The sequence below is a fragment of the Ammospiza nelsoni genome, chromosome 6 (genome assembly GCF_027579445.1).
Source record: "Ammospiza nelsoni isolate bAmmNel1 chromosome 6, bAmmNel1.pri, whole genome shotgun sequence".
Lineage (NCBI taxonomy): Eukaryota > Metazoa > Chordata > Aves > Passeriformes > Passerellidae > Ammospiza > Ammospiza nelsoni.
Window position 1 is genome coordinate 35,748,930 of NC_080638.1, and position 25,373 is coordinate 35,774,302.

Genomic DNA, 25,373 nt, shown 5'->3' on the forward strand with positions numbered 1-25,373 from the left:
AATAGTTTTTCTTTCTGGCAAAAAACACAACCTGAACACATTTCTGACATGCTGCATACTTCTTTCCAAGAATCTTCCAGCAGTTACAAGGATCAGTCACTTCAAAATGGGTGAGTTCAACAAGGCTTGCAAAATTGCAGAGTGTTCTGCAAACTTAAGAAATTACGAACAAAAATAAAATGGTCTGATCCAGTGTTTTGCTCAAGGGATGTTATCAGCTCAGAAATGATTAAAGTGTCATCCACAGCTTCTAGCCCCCACTATGTTTGATACTTAGCTCTGCTCTCCTGGCAGAATCTATTTAAGAAAACCATAACTGCAAACAGACCTTGCACATTTAAATTTATGGAGTTTTGTGGGGGTTTTTATCTTTGGTTGTTTGGGTTTGAGGACTGACCTGTTCAATCTTAGAGAAAGCTGAGAAAAACCTAGAAAGGAAACTACTGGCTTTTCTCATCTCCTCTCAAGTAAGTTCTCCTTAATTATTTTCATGGTAATTTCCAATCAGTGATCAGTGGCAGAATTGTTTTATTTTAATAGCTAGAAAGTTTCCATCAAACATGGCAATGCAGAAATTTTGTCAAGTGATAGCCTCTTGGGAAGAAGACAGTCTTCTTTCAAAATAAAAGTACTTGTTCCTTGCAGGGAACAAGTAGGAACTTCTTGAGGTAGGGGAAGGTTTCATCAGGTTTATGGATGCGGACATACCATTAAGTTTTAGATTAGTATCTCTTACAGATCAGTGTGGTATTAATCAATGTATGGGATACCTGTAAAACACACAGCGAAATTTTCCAGTTCTACACTAAATTCTGAGAGCAACAGTATAACAGCACAGTGAAGGATGAAAGAATTATGGTAACCTAGACAGCCCAAGCAAACGAAAAACATCCTTCTCTATTTCTATTATGTTTTTTTATAGTTTGCCAAGGAAGAGACTGGAATGCCTTTATTTGAAGTGAAAACATTAGGAGAATCATGTCTGTTCTGCATGCCTGAAACTAAGACAATGCAACATGAGGGTGTGAGAAGGTGGATGAAGGAGTAACACCTACATTTGCTAAGAAGCATCCTGTCCAGGGAATGGGGATGCAGCAAGACAATTCAACACAAACTCCCTGTGTCATTCACTTCATACATTTAGGAGAGGTTCCATGCTTATTGCACACAGATCTTAGACTTACAGGCACCAGACATCTACCAATTTCACATGTCAAAGTAAGCGGGCTGTTTAAAAAAAAATAAGCCAAACAAAAACCATGACAAAATATACAATGTATGTCTTCCTTCAGACAAATCCCAGAAGACACCAGCTCAATCAATGTATCAGACACCCTTCCAACTTAAATGTCAACCACCACTTTGCAATGAATAATTTATGCAGTCTCTAAAGAGCAGGCACAGCTATGGACCCTGAAATAATATAATCTCTCAGTATATCTCCACAGGCTTATGAAAAGGTAATTTTAGCACCAAATGCACACTTGATTGATAAATACACATTTTAAAATTGAGTGGCATTTTCAATTTTCCCCTATGAGATTAGTATGTATAGTAACTCACAAGGTCTACAGCAACAAATTCTCTGCAACAATTCTGTGCCAAAATCAACTTCATACAGCCCACATCATATTTTACATGGCCAAACCCCTAGATAAAATGGCATCCAACCAAAAAAATAAGCACAAATTCCATACAGAATTATGATTTTTACTCCATAAATACATTCTGCGCCAACAACAGGAAGAAATATATTCCATCTTTAACTAAGACATCTGAATACAAGGTAAGGGAAAACAACTGACAGCCACATAGGCCTTGCTGTGGTGTGCAGCCTACAAAACAAATTCATGTAGATACAGATGTGTTTATCTCAAATCACTCTTTTTCTACAATAAACAGCCTTATGAAAATCTTCCTCCTATGCAAAGCCTAACCACCACTACACAATAGTAGCAACTCATACAATTGCTCAAGGACAGAAATTTCCAGTTACAGATAAGAATACTGTTTCTCAGAGAAAAAAATCTAGTCCTGTCCTCAACCAAAAGAAGTTTTTCAGTAGTGGCTTATGCCAGATAAACTGTGGGATGTTACCAAATAAAGGGGTCAACATCCTTCATCTCCCAGTATTTTCCTGATTCATTAGAACACTCAACCAATACTAAAATTTGCAGCTGCACATTAGTATCAAAACAGTGAGACTGTGGAAGGAATATGCACTACTCTTGGCAGTAATCTACAGTTCACTGGGTTAATTCATTCTTCAAACCTTACCCTCATCTCTGCACATTCCTTTAGAACCAAGCCCTAAAATTACATTCTTAGAATTTATTATTTTTGAATCCTGACTCCATTTCAGAGACAATAATACATCCTGTTACAATGAACTTACAGACTCATCTGCAGTTTTTATCTTTTTCTTTCTTTACTCAACAGGATCCACAACCCCTACTAATCCTAACACCACACTTCATTAAAAGCTATTAAACTACTTTGTCTTTGTAATCCAACAATCAATGTAAGTAGTTAAATGCAGTTCCATAATTCAGTAATTAACTGCTTACATACAGCACCCAGAAAAAATTTTAAGTACATCTTATGTTAAATCAAGTGGTGTTTTTGCTATAGGTTTTTCCTTTCATATATTTTGCAGACATAGTAACAACAAAACCCATAAAATTCATAAATGGTATCAGTAGCATTATCTCCAGACTTGTAACTCCTCAAAATCACCCATCTAGAAATCAGGTACATTAAAAGAGAATGGTTAATCTAATAACATGAATGATTCAATCAAGCTTCACTTTACCCTTTACTTTTCATTTCACATAGTCAGTAGGTAAATAAGCATGACTTTATAACCTGATACTTGGCCATTCATTAGACTTAATCACTCTTACAATTTACTTCAAACATATTCATTTCATAATGGCTAACGCAACAGTCAAAGAAGCTTAAGAACTTACACAGGTGGCTTTAAATTCACAAGACACATTTACAACTTCCAACACCTAAAATATGCTTGCATGTTTAAGGTATATAGGAACTTATTAAGACAAACAATGTACTTTGAGAAACTGACATTGAGGCTTATTTCTGTGGCTTGTTGATCCACACTGAAAACAGCACTTTGCCAACATTAAGTACATAATAAACAAAAGGCTTACTACATCTGCCTTAAAGCACTAGCTATCCAGATAGGCACCATGAGCACAGGTACAAGGAAGGTAGGATGTATGTGAAACAAATACATTTTTTTTCAAACAGTATGGGTACAGTTACAGTCAAGAAACTTCAGAGCAATCCCAGCTTCTGGTGAAGAATAGATGGGACACAGAGAATATCTGTTGAAACACCAGTAAAAATCAAGTATAACTCCAAGCACAAGACCTTGATTAAGAAGCATTTGGCAAGTGACAGAGTAACAAACTACTTTACCACAAGAGATTAACAAAGATGTCTCCACATTCCAGACAAAAGGGTAAAACTTCTTTTACCCACATAACATAATCATCTCTGAGCAGAGGCAGAAAGAACCCAAACTCTACCAGAGGAAACAAACTAATAACATAAGTAAGTTATTTATAATAATTTATTAAATAACAGAAATAACATAGGTTATGATAAAAAGGGGAGGGACAAAGCTCCACTTCTCAAAATGCTACGATGCCATCAGAAGAGAAGCACATTGCACTGGGAGTACGTATCTTGTCATTTTGTTCAGCCTCCACAAGTCTCCTCTCAAGCACTGAGGAAGATGTTTCTTTTACTACAGAAACTCCTGTGCTAGTGGAAGCCAAGCCTCTCCCCTCAGAAGCACTGAAGGTGGTTCTCACAGGCCATTCCATAGAGTGTCAGTGTGCATGGTGAAATCCAGGACTGGGCTTCACCATGCTGGGCTACAGCTATGGCAGGGGCTGGCGAGATAAGAAAATGTCAAAGACTGTCAAGAAGCAGTTCAGTCCTGTGCCCTAATAGCCTTGCCAAGGATAAAAGTAACAGTTCTTGCTCCAAAAGTCTTCCTCCTCAACTTCTATGCATCTAGGACATATTAACATATATAAAATAAACTTTGAAAATTCAAACCCCCATAGAAAATTCCACTCTGAAGAGGAAATAAAACTATGCAAGGGCCTATTACTAATAAATAGAGCACAGAAGCCCACTGCTTAATGAGATTGTCAAACAGAGAATCTCAGAGTGAGAATATATGCAAGAGACATGGAGACAGTGCCACTGACCACCACGGTAACAAAACACCTCAAACGTGGGATCCAGCAGCTAAGGTACAAATACTAGACTCTTTTAAGGGCCTGAGACTGGATCAGTTTCTATACAAATCAAATTTATAGAATTGTATAAAGTGTTAGGAAGGAAAGATCAAGTGCAAAGTGATTGCGCTAACATGACTGTGTGCATTTCTGCCAACAAAATTATTGACTGTTCTCACCTTAAGAGCTACAGCACCAAATCCAGAGAATACAGCTACAATAGCCTTGCTAGACAGTATTAAAAAACCTGCTACAGCTCCTATAAAAGTTAAAAGGAATTAACTGAGTCAATTCAATTTGACTGAGCAGCAAAGCACTGATCACTTCAATTTCTTCTTGTAAGTAAATAATAACTTAGCTAGATAAATAAACTAACATTTCATAAACAAAACCTCAGAAAAGGCAAGTGCAGAAGAACACAGTTTCATTTTCAATGACTATTTTCCATCTCCTAGCGCCGTAAGACTGCTTTTCAAGTAAGTTACAGTTAAAATCTTATTTCCTTTTAAACATTTATGGACTACTTTTAGTCAGTCAACTCAATTTTTTTCCCTCAACAATGCTATTTACCCATATATAAGTTTAGGCCAAAACTGAATTGGCAACAACATACTGCTCCTTACCACTCCTGACATTCTTCATTTCCTCTCATCACATTCAGATTGTTAACTTTTACTAGTATAGAAAGTCTTGTCCAAGTCTCTGTAATGCTTTATTGGAGAATAAAAGGAAACTGCTCTCCTGGAAGACAGTTCCCAATATCATAAAGGCATAAAAGTAGGTGGCCATGTGCAAATGTAAAAGGAGGGTAAGCTTTACTAACTTCACAAAATATTTTTTTCTTCCTGGAAAACACAGTGAAAATCCTTAAGTCTTCTGGTGATCTCATTGCGCTGAGACCAGCACAGTTCCCAAACCCATGACTCATTCCAATCCCAGCAAAAAAAACTGCTGGAGAGACAGATGTTTTGTTTATGAATTAATTCCTTCAGTACGTCCTGCTCATAATAAAAAAATAATCAGGCTTTACTTTGTATGCAAAAGATAAAGCAGGACAGTCCTATTGCTGCATTACTCTTTTCTAAAGGGCTCCTCTCCAGCTCCCTCCAGGTAGCCATGAGCCCCACCAAGCCAGTCCCACCTGTGGGCCCACACCCCAGCCTGGCCTCAGGCCATCCCTACAGCCCTGTGAGACCCAAGTTCCTCTCAGCAGAACTTCTTCTGATCCAGCCCCCCCAGCTGCTGGTGGGCTGATACCCCAGCCTGGGCTTGCCCTCATCCCCAGGGAGGTGCCCATGCCCCAGGCTGAGGCCACCCAACAGCCCGGGCCCCAGGGATTCCTCACCACTCCTGGTGCCACAACCACAGGGAACCTCCAGCTCTCAGGGCACCTGGGCAGGTTTAACAACGTGAGAAACCAAAGATCAACTTAAACCACCAGCAGCTGTTTGCACAAGGAACACCAGCAACAGCTTGAGTAAACGCACTAAGCAGCAAACAGGATCCAAAGCCTGTGCTTACTCAAGCCTTTTGCAATTATTCCAACTTCATAAGGACAGGGGAAGGGAAAACAAAGGAATCAAGCAAACAAAACTTATTTTTACTTGCTTTTAGAAGGTTTTAAGTAATGGATGGCAGATAATGAGAGTGACTACTGCAGAAGGTACCAGGCAAAGCAATGGGAGTAGAGAAGCACAAGGAAGGAAAGTCAGAACACCTAATCATTGCCTGCACACAGAAATGCAGCAGCAGTAGCCAGCTGGAGTTTTCTTCTTCAAATAAAAGGTAATTATACAAGAGACTGCCCAGCTCAGCAGTGGGAAAGAAGACAACATGCATCTGAAAAGCTACACCACTGAATCAAAAACTTTCTGCTTATATGTGTACAGCAAGGGCAGCAAGGACTTCAAAACTGCAGATGGAGATCTTCAGAGGGAGGGCTGCAAAACTTCTGCAGAATGACAGCAGCAGCCTGATTTAAGGATGACCTAAAAAGGCTGTAGCATCTCCCTCAGTCACCACACCTCCTGTAGGCAAGCCTCAATGCACAGGGCCAAAGTAACTGATAATGTTCTTTGAAACACCAGCATCACAAGGACATACATAATCCTGCTGACAAGCTCTGAGCTGAGACTTAGTAGAAAAGAAAAATGATACAAGCAATTCTAGTCTAATAAGAGCACATTAAAAATTGCTTCAGTGACACTGGCAAGAAACCCAAATTAGACAGGAGGCAAAGGAGCTGCCAAGCCTTGCCAGTTCTTCCACTCTAAGTCAAGACAAAAAGATAAGCACTTCAACAACACTATGATAATTAGAGAGACATATACATCCTTTATGTGTCAATAAAAATTCCTGGTTATTCAAATACAATATGCATAATAGCGCTCAAACTACAACTCATCAACATTTATCAACATCCTGGGAGCATAATCCCATTCTAGTAAGATGATAAATAGAGCAGGCCAAAAAGGAGAATTATGCACAAAATGGTCTCGCTCACAGTTGAGAATGGTTCCTGTTCCATATGGGCCACCAGTAGGCAGTCATCTGAATTTAAGACAGTAAACTCAAAATTAAAACAGAAAATAAAACCTTGAACCTATAACCACATCTGAACAGAAAGAAAAACAAGTTCAAATAGTTAGCATTGCTATGGTGTACACATAACAGAGGAATTAACACTTAAAATCAGATTTTTGAGCAATTTGTGCAGTGGTTCAAAAAAAGTAAAAGCAGTTTCACAGATACTAGAAGATGTAACTAGCAGTAAGAGACTAGGCTACAAGCCTAAATAGTTTAGTTCTATTTTTCAAAATGCTGGGTGTATAAAAAAATAAGACTGAAACTTCTCCCTGAACAGTTATGAGAAATTTTGAGGTAATATTTCAAAATACACCTTGCTGAATTTCAAAGGCTTATTTTCCACAGGATTTTCCACAGGATTGCTCCCTGTTTGGTCAGTGAATATATAAAATGACAAGCACAACTGCCCGTTGTAAACAAGCACTCTTATACCCACTTACAGATAAAAAAGATTCTTTACAGCATTCTCTGTTGCATAAGGAGGCGACGTTTTGAAATTCAAAGCAGAAAATATCAATAAAACCTAAATAAACAGGTACCAATGACAGGCATAATTTCAATTAAGACTTACTTATAGTAGAACATCAAAAACAATGGATCAACTCATTTTTGGTGACAGGAGAATGAGGCAGCTTTTGTTCAGAAAGAAGTTTAAACTCTACGGAAACTCAGGAAATAGATTTCAAAAGTATTTCAAAAGATCCATTCCCTACTGGGGGTAACTCAAACATACATTATTTAGAACTGATATTTCTCTAAGCAGTTAACACCAACTCAAGGTAACCTCCTGTGGGAAACAGTAAAGGTAAGAAGCTTTCAGAAAGCTGGGAAAGCAGGCCTTAGAAACAGAAAGAACAGAGAATTAACTGCAGCTGCAGCTAATATTAGGTAAATAGTAGTATAAAGGTATCTTTTTGCCCCAGGACATGAAATCAAGAAATGTCATTGCTACATCTGTCTAAACCAAAGGAAACGCCCCTTAAGCATACAAGATATAAATAAATGGAACAAGTAATTGCTTGGCCTGTTTTAATATCCTTTAGTCTAACTTACTACTAATGTCATTTATTTATACCTCAGCTGCATCTGCATAATACTTCAAACTCACAAACACTGCCAGGGTGCATAAATGCATTAAAAAATAGTAATGAAACTAGTAATCTAACATTTCAAAATCAGAAGTCCCTATCTTGATAAAATTAGTTTGAACAGCATTAGAATTGGATAAAATTAGTTTGAACAGCATTAGAAGAAATACAGATTTAAATCTTTGAAATCGAAATTTAAAACTGAAAAAAGTAAGAGCTTTCCATTTAGCACATGATGATTCTGTCATTTAGCATCTGACAGATCAAAAACACCACATATCTGTCCATGCAAAGGATGAGCACTTACTTGGACATTTTGGTCGCAGAATGCACAGCTCATATCTGACAGACGGACACGTCCTGTTTGCGCCACGCTTAATTGCAGTGCTCTGCCAAGCATTCCTCTCTTACCTGAGCATTCCCTGTTACACACCAGGCTCATGCCTGTGCTTGTGACACATAAGCATGAGGTAACTGCAGGGCTTATGCACAAGATAAAGGTATGCAACAGACTCATGAATCATGGGTATCCATGCTGGGATTGCTCAGCACTTTTGCAGCAAACCACAGACAGTACAATGGGCAAAGGATAAATGGTGATCCTGACAGTGTTTTAAGATGGGCTCCTTGGAATCTGCTGAAGAGATCCTACAGACCCATTAAAGGCAAGGGGTTTGATATAATCTACAAAAAATTTGGAAAATTTGTATCTATTTAAAAGTGGATTTGAAAACTGTCACTTACACTCAAGCTGTCATTTTCACTCAAATAAAAATCCACAATGACAGCCATCAAGCATTCCCAAAGGAGAAGGAAACTAGAAACATAGAGCATATTCATAAAAAGAGGTTAGGTGAAGAAATGAAACCAGTCAAGTCTTTAGTGACAGTTGAAATCAAATGAAAGATTCCAACTCCTATTGAGTTTTCCCTTACAGTTATTAATTTTTTCAAATACAAATTACAAGTCTTTAGGCAGAAAGCTTAATTGCTTGCTTTGTATCAAGCAAGTTCCAGACAGAAACAGACAGTTTTTCTTCTTTTCCAAAATTAGGCTTTGACTGAACAGAATTTCTGGGATGATGAAACATGCTTACCAAGCACTGCCAATAGTGAAATTCTGTGTAACCTCCTTTTGGTTTCCTTTGAATTACTGCACATGTGAATTAGTTACTTGAAGAACAGTAAATTACATTAACTAGAAGGCATCCTTAAATAGTATGAAAAAGCAAGGTGCCAGTTACCACCTTCTAACACAATCATACAAAACAAAGAGGTAACTCAATGAGCAGAGAGCACATCTCTTCCTTCAAGCCAGAGCAGCAAAAGATATTATCAACTTCACCGACAAACTGTTACATTTTAGTTGGTCTAATAATACGAAATGCTCCAAAATACAAAATTAAAAAAAAAAAAAACAACAAACAATTGAATGGTCAATCCTAAAGTTATGAGTAGTAATGCTGTGTCAAGTACATAAACAGATGCAAACTGAAAGTATACTGAAATGAAACACTAGATTTGAAAACTCACATTCATAAATTGTATCCTTCTGGCCCATATAAGATTCCCTCTTCCCATTTTAGTTCAGAGACAGCACTCCACATACTATAACAGAGGGCTTAACATAGGTTAATCTCCAGTATACCCACTCTATTGATAACCAACAGGGGAAAAAAAGGGAAAAAAAGAAGCAAACCCATATGCAAAGGTCAGATTTCCAAGCCATTCTCACCTGAGTAGAAGGACAGTATCACAGGGGAAGGTTCCCTTTCTCTTCCTGCTCTATTTCAAACTGACCTTTCTTTGATTACCTTCATAAGCTTGTTTTGCTAAATTGGAATATTTACAAACATTGCTGTGCCCACTGGTGGAAAACGGTAGGCAAAAGGATCATCTTTGGTCATTCTGAATCTTGAACATTGAAAACAATGCAAAAAAGAATATCCAGAAGAGCATCCATTTCTATTTCCATAAAATTATGTACAGTATCTGCACTACCAGTGAAGTCTAGAATTTAGAACAGCTCATAGAAATAGTATGTATTAGGCAGCCACCACTGGCATTATGCAAGCTTCAGTGTGACATCAATGTTCTCCTTTTAAAACTCAAACCACTAAACAGGATTGATGCCTACTGACTTGTGGATTAAAAGAAACTGCTTGCAATGAAGCATTTGGTTGACTTAAGAGATTGCATTTTTAGAAAGCCATTTTCTGGCAGTCTCACTGTTGCGCATATTAACAGAAGATCTCAGAAATCATATTCTAAAAGAGGAATTGCCACCTCCACCTTAGAAAGGAAAAAAAAATCATCCCAACTAACTTTATCAATGTAGTCATAATTCTAGTGTCTGGCAGGAACAGTCTGTCTCTTACTGTAATGTTTCCTCTCATTATGTAGTTCAAGAAAAAAACGTTTGTCTCTATGCTAAATCAGCCCCAATATCCTTTAAAATTATCCAGGCACATGATTATTTATTCACCACAGTACTACTTTCTGTTCAACACCTGTACTTCAACTCCATCAAGCTGTAACTCCTGTCCTGTGCCAACTCCATCAAGCTGTAACTCCTGTCCTGTGCTTACTGTTTCAATATAGTTTTGAGGAATGTCTTGAGCAATTCAAATCTGCAAATTTCATACCACAACCTGAATACACAGAAGTGATAATGAACTTAGCTGGTTACAGGAGATGAAATAACTTCCCAATTTATGGATCTCCAGAGTACATTTTTTGGGGGGGGAAGGAGACAGCAGTACTATGCAGGTGATACAGAAGAAAAGAAATTAGGAGCAAAGTGTTGGATCTGAATGCCATACCTGTGGAATATTACCAATTCTGATCCACACAAGTCTGCTTTTATTAGCTTTAGCCCAAAGAAAACAGAAAAAGAAATTACCTACTACCACTTTTTACATAAACTTAGTTTCAGTAAGTGCTTACACTATGTGGTGTCTGATCTTTGAGCCTGTGTCCTCTAGTTCACATATATTGGCAGACTACATTTTGGAGTATTTCAGTCTTGTTTGAAGAACAAGGTTTTGACGAGACAGAGAGATCTAGGACAGTTTTCCAGCTCTAATAAAATGCCCTCATTGTTATTGATCAATAACACGCTTTCAATGACAATAGGAATTATGTCATTTTTCTTACCTTCATTTAAGGAGAGGCAGAAACCTACAACACTGCAACCACACATGACAGAAATCGGTGGTACAATCCCAGTATGATTTCAAAATGTGAATAGAGGGGTGCAGGTGAAAGGCAGAAAAACATTCCCAACTTGCTTCAAGTTACCCAAGTTTCATGAACAAATGTGAGTCTACATATTTCAGAGCTTTCAAATCTACACTGAACAGTCTACTTGAAATTAACATGTTATTCCGGCAATCTCTGCTGTAATTGACAATGAAAGATGAATACAATCTTGAATCTTCCCTTCAAGCCCAGGTAATCTTTTTTCATTTGCAACTTGTCAACACCCCAAAGATATTAACCATAGTCTTCAGCCCTATTCCCAGGCTACACTATTGCTGGGACAGAAAATTGCAGAATGTTTTCATACAGTGCTTTCAAACCCAGTCAGTGTGGACTCTGAAGTTCTCACAAGAAGGTTACCTCATTCTCTCTTCCCTTGTACTGCAAAGATGATGCTAACTGCGCTTCACACACAGAAAGAACTAGGTCCTTCAAACATCAGCAGGTTTTCTCTGCCTTCTGTTATGAGAACTCACCCCTCCCAGGATCTTATCTCCCAGTAGTCAGGAGGGTAGTGCAGCTGTATTCACACTGAGGAGATGTGTTCTCAGTGTACCAGTACATTTGGTGACTTTTAAGTTTACTCTAAGACCTGTCAGGTTTCCTAAAATAACGTACATATGTTTGCTGAGCATTCAAATGTGAGCAGTATTCCTTCTAGCTTTTGCAGATCTATTAACTGCTTCAAGGTATCTGACTCCCCGTAAGCCCAAGGTACAAACACCAGAGGAAAGGCATAAATGGAGAGTCAAATTGCTACTCACCTTATCACCAAAAGTTCCTGCTCTTCTACAGTCAAAGCAGATAGCCTTGTTAAATAAACTAAGTAAATCAGATTCAAGATCAAATGCAAATGTTTACTGTCTTTTGTCTTTCCTGCTATACAACAGAACTATTTACCGCTCTGATGCCTTTTCACAACTGTAATAAGAACAATTCAGACCTAGTACTTCCTTGTACACAGCTCTGGCTTCACCAGAAACACAATTCCCTCCTCTATTAATTCCTAAAAGGAATTAAAAATAGCTTTACTCAGGGGGTGTAAGCCCTGCTACAATACAGTGGCAAGGCCAGAGAATTGTGAGAATGTACACTGAAGTCAGAAGGAAAATATTTTTAAGCAAATTAGCATCAACTAGGATTGATTGTTCTAGATTGCGAAAATCTTACCCAGATTATTAATACACTTCTGTGAGTACTGTGATCAATATTCTTTACTGAAGTGTGCATGGCATTCTACACCTTGTTAAATATCAAGGTTTTGTACATTTTTGCTGGTAGTTTAACACTTATCTTTGAAATCTTCTCCTTTCAATATCAAGCTTTCACACTAATCATGCTGTAACCTGAGTAGGCAACCTGATGCAACTAGAGTCTTTTTAACCACCCATACCTATGTGAAATTTGGTGAAGGAATGAAACAGAAGATAAAAGAAAGGCAATCTGAGTATGTAACACCAGAACAATGAGAAAGAAACTTAAGAAAGACGAAAACAAGAAAAGGAAGGGAATCCCTACTGATTTTTATATAAAAACAAATGTGCAACAATGACAGGACAGACAAAAGAAAGGAGAAATGTTTTCTTCCAAGACAATCAGTAAGTGTCATCCATTCAACAGGGACCCAGAATCCTGTGAGGCACACAAGTATCTTTAAAGCTAATGACGGTCTGTGCTCATTATGTTCAACAACTGGAGAAATCCCTGGGAGAGATCTTCAGGACGGGCAGGTAAAGCCTCACAGATAATTACTTATATTTAAGAGCTCTTTCAGTAGCTTTCCCATTACGCAAGGATTCAGCCATGCATTTTATCATAGATGTTATCACTAATAAAATAAAACACAGTATAAACAAAAGACAAAGGCACATCAACCTCGAATGAACCAAAAATTTCCCACACCCCACAGAGATAAGGCAGATCCGTTTGATTCTGCACACATTCACTTTGCAAATAACATTTTCATCCTTACCCAGGAAGTATCAGCTATCATGTTACCATCACAATAGTTTCTCAGGGTTGCCTATGTAAGTTTCAGTCTTCAAGCAAAATAACCCACACAGAAACTCAAAGGTCTGAATCTAAGCCTTGGTAGGTATAAGAAATACTAAGAAGTTGCTTGGGGTTTTTTAATAGTGAGTTTACATACAATGCAGATGTACAGTATACATTTCAGGGGTGATGCTGAGTCACAATATGAACTAACAGCCTTTATTCAGCCTGACAAGTACAGCAAGGCCACCAATGAAACACACTGTATACAGACAGGAAGAGAAGTTTCAAAAAAAGGACCCACTAAGCAATATCCTTATTAAGGTCTTAGTGCACCCTAAATGGAATTTAGATGTGTTTTCTTCCGGTCATTCATCACTAAGGTAGCTGAACTTAGTCTTCCATAAGTTCATATACTTCCAAGAGTCCAACAGAACTAATAACTTTTTAAAAAGTGGGATATTATCAGGATTGCAGTGATTAAAAATTTTTACTATTCTTGTCTACATGTTAGAACATTTTTGAAAATGAAAAGAAGAGTCAACTACATTTTTAAAGCTAATATCCCAAAATACTTTGGTCAGGGAGAAAAGGAGGGAAGGGGAAGCTTAGGGTTTTGGTTTTTTATTCAAAAAAGTATTCACATTACTCCATTTGCTGAAAAAAAGAAAGAAGCATTTCATTTGCAAAGTACACTTGTGTTATAGACTACAAGATCTATTAGTATTTTAGAACCTTCTGTCTCTCCAAGAAAATTTCATACAGAAAGGTTTGCAAGGACAGGCAGCTCTGTAAAAATCAAGATCTATAATAAAGGAGTCATGAATGTAGGCACATAGCACATGGTACAAATATTGCTCTTACAACTTCTTAAAAGGCTTTCATCTAGCTTTTACAAGGATACTAATTTCTCAAAAGCTACATCATTATAAGAGCTGCTTCTAAATCCTCATGAGAAAGATTCTGAAATTGAGAAAGGGAGTATTAAGTGCATTCTGTGCTTTTATCTACTATGCCTACTGATGTTTTAGTCTTTCTTCAAAGACCAATCTTTTGTATGGCCATCTGCACAGCAAGTAAAGAAAGCAAGAGATGTTTTCCCAAATAAAGATATCACAAAACTGTGGGTATAGCCTTAAAACCAGATGCATACTTGGAATTCTTTGCAACTCATTAGTTTTAGTTGCTCGCTCAGCTTGACAATTCTAGCACCATTTGTACTTGAGAGACTATTTTATTACTGTAGGAAAGAACAATTTCATAGGACCCCCAAGAGAACTGAGAGATTTCCATCTGGAATCAAGCAAGGATCTACTGCTAATAAACCTTCCAAAAATGTTTTTGCCTCAGATGTCCATGTGGACCAAAGACCAAAACAAAAAAAACCAAAATATTGTGGTTATGCAGAGATGCGAATTCACCTCTTAAAAAGCAAAGATCTCAGGTACACATACATATGTAATTAATTTAGAAATAATGTAAATTATGTACTAAAGATAACCTTTAACCAGTAATTTTAAAGAAATACAATAGAAAATTCAAAGTATTATATATATATTGCCCATACTTAAAGTGCTCAGACATTTTAGAACAATGAAAAATGCCAACCAAAAGTAGAAGCAGCCCTTCAGTGTCCTGCACCCTGTAATACAGATAATCCTACACTGAAATCAATTGCTCCATTCAATGAAAGATTAAAAGATAACAGATGCATTTCTCTTGTGTTTGAATGTACATTACTCACATTTTAAGCTTAATGGAATACAGAATACTCTGCACATAATAAAGTATGTTAGACTTGCCAGCACCATACGGAGGCAAACAACCACCCACAATTTCAAATTTGTCTTTTTCTTTTCAGTGACCCTTCAGCACTGGCAAAGCATTGGCTTCTTTTGTTCCACAACAGAATAAGAAGCAACCATTTAATTACATATCTAACATAATTCCAGGTCTTTCCTTATTCTATCTACATTTCTTCAGACTTTTCATTTTAAGATGTTCAGAAACAAGTAATCCAGCTCTGCTAATTTAAAAGCATTTATTCATAACAGCTATTATTTACTCAATGTGTGTGGAATATTTCACATGCTGTCACAGAGTGCAGTAACATATCTGGAAAGATCCAGAACATACCACAGTGGCATTTGTAGAACACTTACCTTTCACCCCTTATCATCAACAACTTTGTTGTTTCATTTAAAGTATGCAACTCAGAAGAAACATTGTGAAAGGGGAGTAGAATTGCAAGTGGAGGGAAATGGAAACTACAAAGTAAGTCACACAACTGCAGAGCTATGGAATGGCTTGGGTTGGAAGGGACTTAAAGGTTATCCAGTTCCAGCTGGATAACACATGGTGCCTCATGTGCAGCCTCTCAGCCAGCAGCACCCCCAGGTCCCTCTGGGCAGGGCTGCCCTGGGGCTGCTCATCCCCAGCCTGTGCTGAGACTGGGGCGTGCCACAACCCAGGAGCAGCACCAGCACCTGCTCTTGTTAGAACTCCTAAGATTCCCATGGGCCCAGCTCCTGAGGTTGTTCAGGTCCCTCTGCATGGCATCCCATCCTTCAGGTGTGTCAACCACACCACTCAGCCTGGTGTCACCTGCAAACTTGCTGAAGGTGGACTCAATCCCTCTGTCTATATCAATGAAGAAGATACTAAATAACACACTTTACAGATCCCTAGGGAACACCACTTGTCACTGATGTCCCTTGTCCCTGAGCAGTTGACTACTGCCCTCTGGATGTGACCATCCAACCAATTTCTTATCCATTTAACAGTCCACTCAGCAAATCCTTCTCTCTCCAGTTTAATGAGAAGGATGTTGGGGAGGAGCATGTCAAAGGTCCAGATAAATGACATCTACAGCTTCCCTTGTCCACTGATGGAGTCACTCCAACACAGAAGGCCACTTGATCAGGCAGGACCTGCCCTGGATGAAGTCATGCTGGCTGTCTCAAGTCACCTTCCTGTCCTCAATATGCCCTAGCATGGCTTCTAGGAGCATCTGTTCCATGACCTTCTCAGGCACAGAGGTGAGGTTGGCAAATTGGTAGCTTTCAGGATCCTCCTTTCTATCCCTTTTCAAGATGGGCAAAATTCTTCCCCTTTTCCAGTCATCTGGGTCACATCTTACTCTTCCCAAAGTCACCTTGTTTCTGAGATAAACTAGAAAAAGGGTAATTATTTAAATGAGGAAGCAAGAACATGAAGAAAGGTGACGACTCACCTATAAATAGAGGAAATCAATCTCTAGTCAACATTCTTTGACTAAAGATGCCAAAGTTAATGTTTAAACTGACACATGACAGGGAAATACACACCTATTAAGGCCCTTAAGAAATCACTAGGGACTGCTAAATGAGGTTTGAAAGAGAACAGCCCCATGATTAAAATAATGTACAAAGGATGCTAAGATAAAAAATAGTGAGAAATGAAGAAAAAAACAGACAAAATTATAAAGGCAGAAAACAAAGAGTGACATTAGAAGGAGATTAGACACAGCTGAGACCATGCTACAGGAATAATCCTCATCCATGGAAGACAGCTGAACCAGTGCTACTGGTTCATTAATAAGATAAATACCTCCCATAGCTCCCACACCTCAGAAGACAACTCATTGCACCTCTCTGTGTTTCAGTGGTACTGAACTCTCATTTCCTCCCATCTCAGACATGTTTCTAGGGGAATTGCTGCATTTCCTGGGAATCCTCTAATATCTCTTTTCTATTTTCAGGAAATTTTATTCAGCATAACATACTACAATACAGTATATCACAGTCTGGATTCCACTTTTCTGAACCCCTACTATCCCCTCCTCAGCATAGCTCACTGAGTGAAACGAAAAGCACTTTCCTCTTACTGCAAGCTAAATTATGTATTTACCCCTCTATCAGAAAAGCAAGGTTCCCTTTTAGTCATAACAGACATCAATTGTCAACCTCACCTCATGCCACCCTTTTGAAAATGGAGGGAGGAGAAATGTTTAAATGAAAAGGCAAAAGTAAGTATGAGTGCTCATGTCAAAGCTGGGAACATCCTGAAGTTCAGATAAGCCTGTGCTGTACAAACATGAAATAAATCCACATAGTCGGGGGAACATAGGGAAAAACAACTTGGGATTTACTGCTTTGTCACCAGCAGGAAGTGAGAAAATGCTCACAGCCACCAAACCAGCTCCCTAGGAAACATCCAGACACTACACCTTCACAAGGGTGGCTTTTATTGCTCCACCTGTGAGAATTCACTTCCTTCTGTGCAGAGACATGCACAGACTATGTGTGGGGTACATGCACAAACTATGTCAGACACAGAGGAAGACACAACAGATGCACCATGAAACAGACAGAAGAACAGTCCATATACACCACTGCCTGTTTTACTCTAAAAACCTAAGTAACAGGTTTGTTATAAGTGGGAAAGGGAAGATGTTTGTGTTATATATTGGGCAAGATTCTCCATGAGATGAATTCACAAATTTTTAAGAGGCCTTCAAATGCACACAGAGTTGATTACAAATTTCTTACTGCTTAAAAGATAAAGTCTGATACACTGATAATATATAAAAACAGAACTAGAAAGAGGTCTTATCACAGTTTTACTACAGATATCACCTTGAACAACTCATTTACGATCATTTCCTTCTGCAGAAAATGAGGGGTCACCACACCCAGCTCATGAATGTATGGGAGAGTTTGGCATCTGCTAAGCACTTATGGGACCATCAGGTCAGTGTTACAGGGCCGCACAAACGCATTCTTCAACTTAATCACTGCTCAGAGAGAGCTGGAAGGAAGCCTCACTTAGCACCCGAAGTGGTACCTGGGTTACTGTCAGACAATCCATTCCTGCACTTTCCACTGTAACCAAATAGAAGAGAAAAAGCAAAAACAAAACTGCACATTTAGCTTTTGAATTAACACCAAGCCTACTTTCACACACAAAACCAGTCAGTATTACCAAGTTAAGATTTGAAGACATCAGCTATTACTGTCTGAAACAAGCTAATCACAAGCTATGTCAGCATCTTGACTATATCCTGCTTCACAAGTTTCCACAGGGAACAAACACGAAATAAGTGTCTGATACTTCTGGAGAATTCGCAGTTTTCTTTACCCAAACATCCAGAAAACTAAACCAGCTCCCTAATAAACTAGTGGAGAGGAACAGAAAGCAGAGTTACAAACATGGTCTTATCAGTCCCTTAAGAGGAATGCAGAAGCACTGTTATTGCACTCCAAGGACAACAGGATCAAGCCTTGCCTCAGCCCAGACCTGCCCACTCTCACAAATAAGCAATCATTTCTACAAGAATGATGAGAAGATTTATACAGAAGTAACTAGGAATAGAACTGGACCCACAAGCATCTGGAACCATCATAAGCCCTTATACTCCCACTCCAAAACACTGTTGTATCTTTCACAATAACCACCACTGAAAGAAAAAGAAGGGCAGTTTAATGCACTGTTCTTTTACATGACATGACTAACTCCAGTATATCTCTTAGCTTACACAGCTTATCCTTAAAGTTTTCTTTTTGGGAGGTTGAAATGCATAATGTTTGCCCCCTAAAAAAATTAAGTTACTGAAGTCTAATATTTTTTAATTGCATACTTCTTGTCCCCTAAAATGAAACACTGTTTAGCAACCAAACAGAACCTGAAACTAGTCTTTTATGTAATCTCACAAGGACCTGAAGGTGCCCTATACATGGCTCCTATCTACTAAATTCCTGTATCAAGGTATAGGCACACTGGTTTCTTAATCCTTTAAAGGCTGTCACATTAGCCTTTGGTCAGATAAGGGCTCTGAGTTAAAATATCATTGGACACAAGGAGTTTACTTTTAAGACACTAAATGCCATATTTCAGATCCCATCAAATCATTAAAGTAAGTTAGAAGTCCTAAGTCCTAGCTTCCTTCTGAAAAATTTCACAGATAATCAATTAGCTTACCTTCCCAAAGCTTTCTCAAGAGACACCCCCAAACATCTGATTTCCTGGGCTGGGGACAAGAACCATCCACAATTCAGTACGACCTTGGCAAACTGGGGCGAGCAGGGACAGTGGCGTGTCAAGATGTGTAAATGCGGTGGAACCCAACAGACACAGCTACCTTCAGCTAACGCAGCAGTGACAAAATTGTATTGCCTTACTCCCAACACACATAAAAGCTATTTCTTCTGTTCATGCTTTTTAACACTGCTTACTGAAGTAATGTCATTACTATTTTGTGAAACACTACAATGCTGTGATTCACGCCCCCAAGGCTTTCAACTCCTTCCACTGACTTGACAGGAAATGTGGACACCTCAGGTCAGAAGACAATCAGGTGCCTAAGTAGACAGCATTAACTCACAAGTCAATGCAGAACTGACATAAAAGAGACTCATTTTAAGCCCAGATTCAGTCAAAAACACAATCTGTGTCTAATTAACAACTCTGCAAGGTAAAACTGATCACCTATGGCAAATCCTTAATCTTGTATTTGGATATTTAAACAATAGTTTATATACTGTAACAGCATCTCAGCATCTATGAAACACATTACCCAGCCCTATAGTTACATACTAAAGGAACATCTGAAGCCTTACTAAATACACAGGAAACAAACATTAAAGAAACTCTGTGGGACAAAGCTTGCCTACCTGCTCTGTTCAAGTCCCAGTGAAGTCAGCTACAGCCTTTAGCTTCCACAGGAGTCAAATTAAATCAGAATCTTCAAAACAAACACTTCCATTGTGAATTTCGGTATGTATATTTCAGGCCCTGGTAAACTGAAAGGGATCCAAATACCCCAACTTATAGCAAACGCAGTCTGATGTTATAGCCAAACTAGTCAATTGCCCAGAAAAAGAAACATGAAAACATGTAAAGATTCAGTCTTGGTTACATTTTTCAATTACAGATCATACGTTACCAATGATGTGGGAAGCATCCAGCACCTCATATGCTGTTGAATCATTCTTTGCTCCTCTGACAGTCACTTCTGAACAGCTGAAAATGCACACAGGCTACAGTAAAACCAATGTTTTAAATAAATAATTGACATATTAATTTTCTTAAGTTGTGAGTTTTACTAAAATCAGTCAAGAATAATGTTTTTTCAAAGAACATATTGAAAGTGTGTTCATACTGAAACTGAAATTCTGTACTGATCGAGACAAAAATTAATAGCTTGGGCACAATGTAAGATGATTCTTAAAAGGTCCTCATTTAAGGTTCAAAAAAATGTAAGTTAGGAAAATTTCAGTTCCAGTAACCAAGAACTCCATTCCATCTGTGAATGTGCCTCTGACTTCACTCAGCTGTCTGCTTACAAAACAAAATCTTCTTTGTTTGATATCCCCTCATACTAGCGAACCTCTGTATTTACAAGCTGCAACTTCCTTTCTATATCTCACAAAACAAATCATGGAGCATCCTGAGTTGGACCCTCAAAGATCATGAAATCAAACTCCTGGCCTTGCACAGACAAGCCCAAGAATCACACCATGGGCCTGAGAACACTGCCCCAAAAAAGCTAAGCTTAACACAGCACTTCTCCCAAAGAGAGTGGTATAATAAAACTGTAAAAAGGAACTTCCAGAGGTCCCATCCAAAATCAGCTGTTCTATGATTCTTCTGGGGGGTTTTTGTTTTTTAAAGTCAGACTGCTTCTTTAAGGCAACCCCTTCAGCATAGATCTAGATTTTAATTGGTAAATTAAAATTGTAAATTTGTAGTTTAAGCACTCACCTTTAAATCTGTCCTTAAGACACTAAAGGCATCTCAATTCAAGTTTTTTGTTGGCCCTTTCCTGTGGAAAGGCACCAGACACTTTTTTGTCTCTCTGAATCTTGTAACTTTCATGCAACGAAAAACGTGGCAAAGGCCCAGGTGCAGAGCCCAGCTGCAGTGGATGCCTACCAGCAAGGAGCTGGTGGCTAGCAGGAAGCCAGAAAGAAGCCCCTTTGCATTGTCACACATGAGCAGAGCACGTCTCTGAGCACCCGTCCTTTCTCCACACTGCCTGAAAGCCTAAGGCCCCAGCATGGCATCCCACAGACTGACAAGTGTTTGCTGTTAGAGGGTAGAGTTGATTGTTAACCTACACTGAACAAACTGCCACTTCAAAAAACTGCTTGCCGTGTTTATATTTAAGTCACAGAGGTGCTTACAGACTGGTCACTAACCTCTGGGTATATCAAAGCTCTTGGACACTTTCTTATACTGTCAGGAACCTGCCATACCAGCTCAAGTAAATAACTAACAGGAACTCACTCTATGTAATTCAAATCTGTCAATAACTGATCATATTTTTCCATATATGATTAACAATGTTGAACTGAGCATTGTGTAGCTTTAAATGAATACAGAAAGTTGATATGCTCATATAATGGCCCATTAAAGGCAAACAATTCAAGAGGAAGCACATGAACATCCTAGAATTTCTATTAATTACCAAGAGGGAGTTTTCCAAGTGTATACTGCATATGGCCAGTTGTTTGCTCTTCCCCTCCTCCTAAATACACTAGCAAGTGGAAAGGTAGGAAAAATATTAGATTACATCTCAATTTTGCACCTCAACAACCCTGAAGAAAACCTATAAGTAAAGTTAAGGAATTACTGTTTTGGCTCTCCAAGCAAGTATTCACAAGATACAAAGAGTGTTTTCTAAAACAGCCTGCAAACATAGCACAGAATGGCCTGTGAAAAGGAGACCCAAACCCAAAATGTGTTAATAAAAAATTTGTTGGCCAGCACAGTTGGCAAGAAGAAATTAAAAGTATTTCTTTTTTGCAGATGAATTGCAGGCAAGCACCAAATTCTAGAGAAGTTACAGTTCCAGTTTTATCTCATGGTGATGCATCAAGAAAAAGGAATTGTTTCCACAGCAGCAGAATCTTAATAATTTAACCATGGCTTAAGTAGGAGTATGTTAATTTCTTATATTGAAATCTACTCCAAAACAAGTTTATTTATTACTGTTATACATTTAATTGCACTGTTTTATGCACAGACAAGAAAAACTCAACCTACCCAGAAACCTGTTTTCCAAAGTCTCTCCATGCTAAGTGTTTCATACAGATATACATAATCTGGGGGCTTGCCCTATTATTAACGGATCTGTCTGTAATTACACAGAGTGTCTCACACTACTTAGAAACTTCACATATATAAAAAACATGTGCAATCTCTCTGAAGAGATAATGAAGTGAAAGTGTCTGAAGTTTAAAACCACACAAGACAGTAAAGGCAGAAAAACAAAAAAAAAAAGATTGCTGGAGCTGGCACCATTCTCATGTCTACAGCAAGACTAGAACCAAGTTAAAAGGGCAAAAAACCCCCAAGTTCAGCTTTTAGTGCTGGACTTTAATCCGCAGTTCATGACCTTAAAAACCTTCAGTAACTTGGATTCACAGCCACTGGTAAGAATTGTGCACCACTGAGCAACCTTGAACTCCCACAGTGCTCCTGTTTCACTGAGGAAATCAAAATGCTACAGAAGTGTCTGCTTTTTTTCCCCTTGGGGCTGTTGACAGTAGATTAGCACTGTTATCTACATATAAAAGTCTGAAACTGACAACACACACATAGAGAAACCTGGGTCTTCCAAGCATCAGAAATCCAATACAATTGCTGTCTTGTAAAGAACACAGGAACATTACAGTCCAAACTGCTCCCAGACCTGCAGCGCTTCAGCACAGCAGGAATCCTTTCCCAAAACTATCTGCAAAGAAAAATGATGAAAGGGAAAGTAGGAATATGTAATGTATCAAGCTAACTCATAGTCATGCAATCCCATTTACAAAGGAATCTTTTATACTTATGATAAAGAAGCCCCACAGCACTGTCTGTGTCAAAAACCTCAGGTGAAGAGGACGTCTGCCTAAGCTTAATATGGAAAAAAAGGCAGCTTAATGTTCAACTATGAGCTATAGAGCACCACAATGAACAACATGCCAGAAGTCAGCTGGGCCTCCAACAAATGTATACTGCAAAAGAAATTGGACTACTGGGAAAAGATTTTTCAGGATGGAAGAGGATACTGGCAATTTTGAAAGAGTTTGAATACAATTATTTCGTTAAATGGTCTGATATCTTTTTGGCCCTCAGTTACCCAGTGCATATATTTCATGAGTCTACTTCTGCTATATACAGCTTCAGAAATGCATTTGCTTTTGAAAAATCATCATTCCTTTCTGTGATAGCAGGTTACCCAGAGGAGAGAAAAAAGTAGTAAGAGGCAATGTCCTTCCTCCCGCCTCCCTAAAACCACTTTCTCCCTGCACACTACAGCCTAAATGTTCTATGACATCATTTAGGCAGGAAAACCAGTAGTCCCATGTCTTGTTAACACAGTTCTTGTTTTGAATTACTATTACTATTTTCCTCTCCTTTTCTCCAAGCTTAAGAAATTTGTTGGGGATAAGATTAAAGATCTGTATAACCAAGGAATGCTACACAACAAGAAACCGTAAACAAACACACAATGTTTATTAGAACTGATAAAATACTAGATACAACCTAGTTTGCATTTCCTGACTCAGAACAAGAAACAAGCAAACCAAAAGCCTAAATTTAAACATGCTTCTATACAGTTAAAGCAGAACTAACTCTGCAGTCATATGCAAAAGTGTATTAATGAATTCACTGGCATGTCTGGATACAATATAAATTAATGTCAAGACTTCTTATTTCATCCATTTTTCAAATCCCCAGCATCACCAGATCACCAACCCAGGACTAGGAAAATTAAGTGTTCCCCTGATGGACTTGATTTTTCTCTGCACACATGTTAGCTATGGCATTCCTGCTTGGTTAAAAACAGAAGACAAGTTTGTCTTACCACCATAATATCCGAACACCTGTGGTTAATACACTTTTGTACAACCTTGGCAATGTTAGCTTACCAGCTGGACACTGGAAATAGACATTAAGTTACAATGAAAGAAGAAAGAAAGAACAAATGCACTATTACTTAGACAGCATGCTTCTCCCCAAAGGAAACTAACAGCTACTATTTTGCAGAGCTGGCATTTAATAGAATTTAATTCATTATAAAACAGAAGATATCCCATATAGTCTTATATGCTGCATTTTTTAAAAAAAAGGTATTTTTAAGTTTTCTAAAATGTATGCTTTAATCTAATAACAATACTAGAAACACAAGAAACAGCTATTGATGAATTCATCTTACTTAAGAAGTGAACTTCTAGTAAAAGAAGCCTTAAATAGTACAAAGAAAGAATATTCAACTAGGACAAAAAAAAAACCTTCAGACTGAGGACTTTATAAATGGATTATATTATTTTCACTGTCCAAACATCCCACATCCACACAGGACTGAGGTGATCTGAACACAAATCTCAAAGGAAAAAAAAACCATAAAGTACTTCTCTTTGCCCTTTCTATAGCTCATAACACCATGTTATCATCACACTTCCCTGACTTTACATGTTCCTATCCAGACCATGTCTAGGAGACACTCAGAAACCTGAGAATAAATGAAATAGAGATGAGAAATCAACATGTGCAAGTTAACAGAAATCTCAGTCACCAAGAAAACACTCTTACTCAAGGGAAAGATACCCCTTACTTTCCATTGCACAATTCTTCACAGCCTTTTTTTTCCACCTGGAAATTTCTTCACCTGAGGAAGCTATCACAAAATGGTGATTGGGCTAACTTCCAAAATAGTGCTTTCACTCTACACTCAAAATGTTACAGTACATTTTATTTTCACTGTTTTACCTCAGCATATTTTTAAAGGTGCCATGCAACTTTTAAGGCATAGTCCTGAAAAAATCAAGAGTAATAGATAGGAAATTAAGGCAGCATGACTACAATGTAACTGCATTTCCTCAAGCAGAAAGGCCTTAAACATTTCACTGAAAGTGACTTTTTCAAGTATTTACCAAGTAGAGCAAGATCAGCCCCAAGGGGGACATTCTTCCTAAGGGCAAGAAGCTGTAAATTCCTATTCACAGAGCATGGGGAAAAAAATAAAATAAAGCCCAACACCTCATTATGATTACTTGCACTCAAACTACCACAAGTATTCTGTGTTCATTATGTTTTGAGTTCTTAGGACCTCATTAAAATAACTTACTAGAATTACAGAAAAAATCAGAGGTAAAGTGTGCTTGGAAAATACAGATGTGACAAAGAAACCTCTGGGTTGCTAA

The 25,373-nt window shown here is 38.2% G+C and overlaps 1 protein-coding gene across 5 annotated transcripts in view; it reads right to left on the minus strand.

Annotated features, from left to right (window-relative positions):
* Window positions 1-25,373, minus strand: part of STXBP6 (syntaxin binding protein 6) — a 98,223-nt gene that overhangs the window by 70,739 nt on the left and 2,111 nt on the right. The window contains exon 2 of one of the 5 annotated variants that reach the window (XM_059474033.1): window positions 20,123-20,199. The exons of 3 other annotated variants lie outside the window; for them this stretch is intronic. The gene's annotated coding sequence lies outside the window, so the exon portion shown is untranslated. Of the gene's footprint in view, window positions 1-20,122; window positions 20,200-25,373 lie in introns of those variants that run through there. One more of the 5 variants, XM_059474036.1, reaches the window with a different exon arrangement.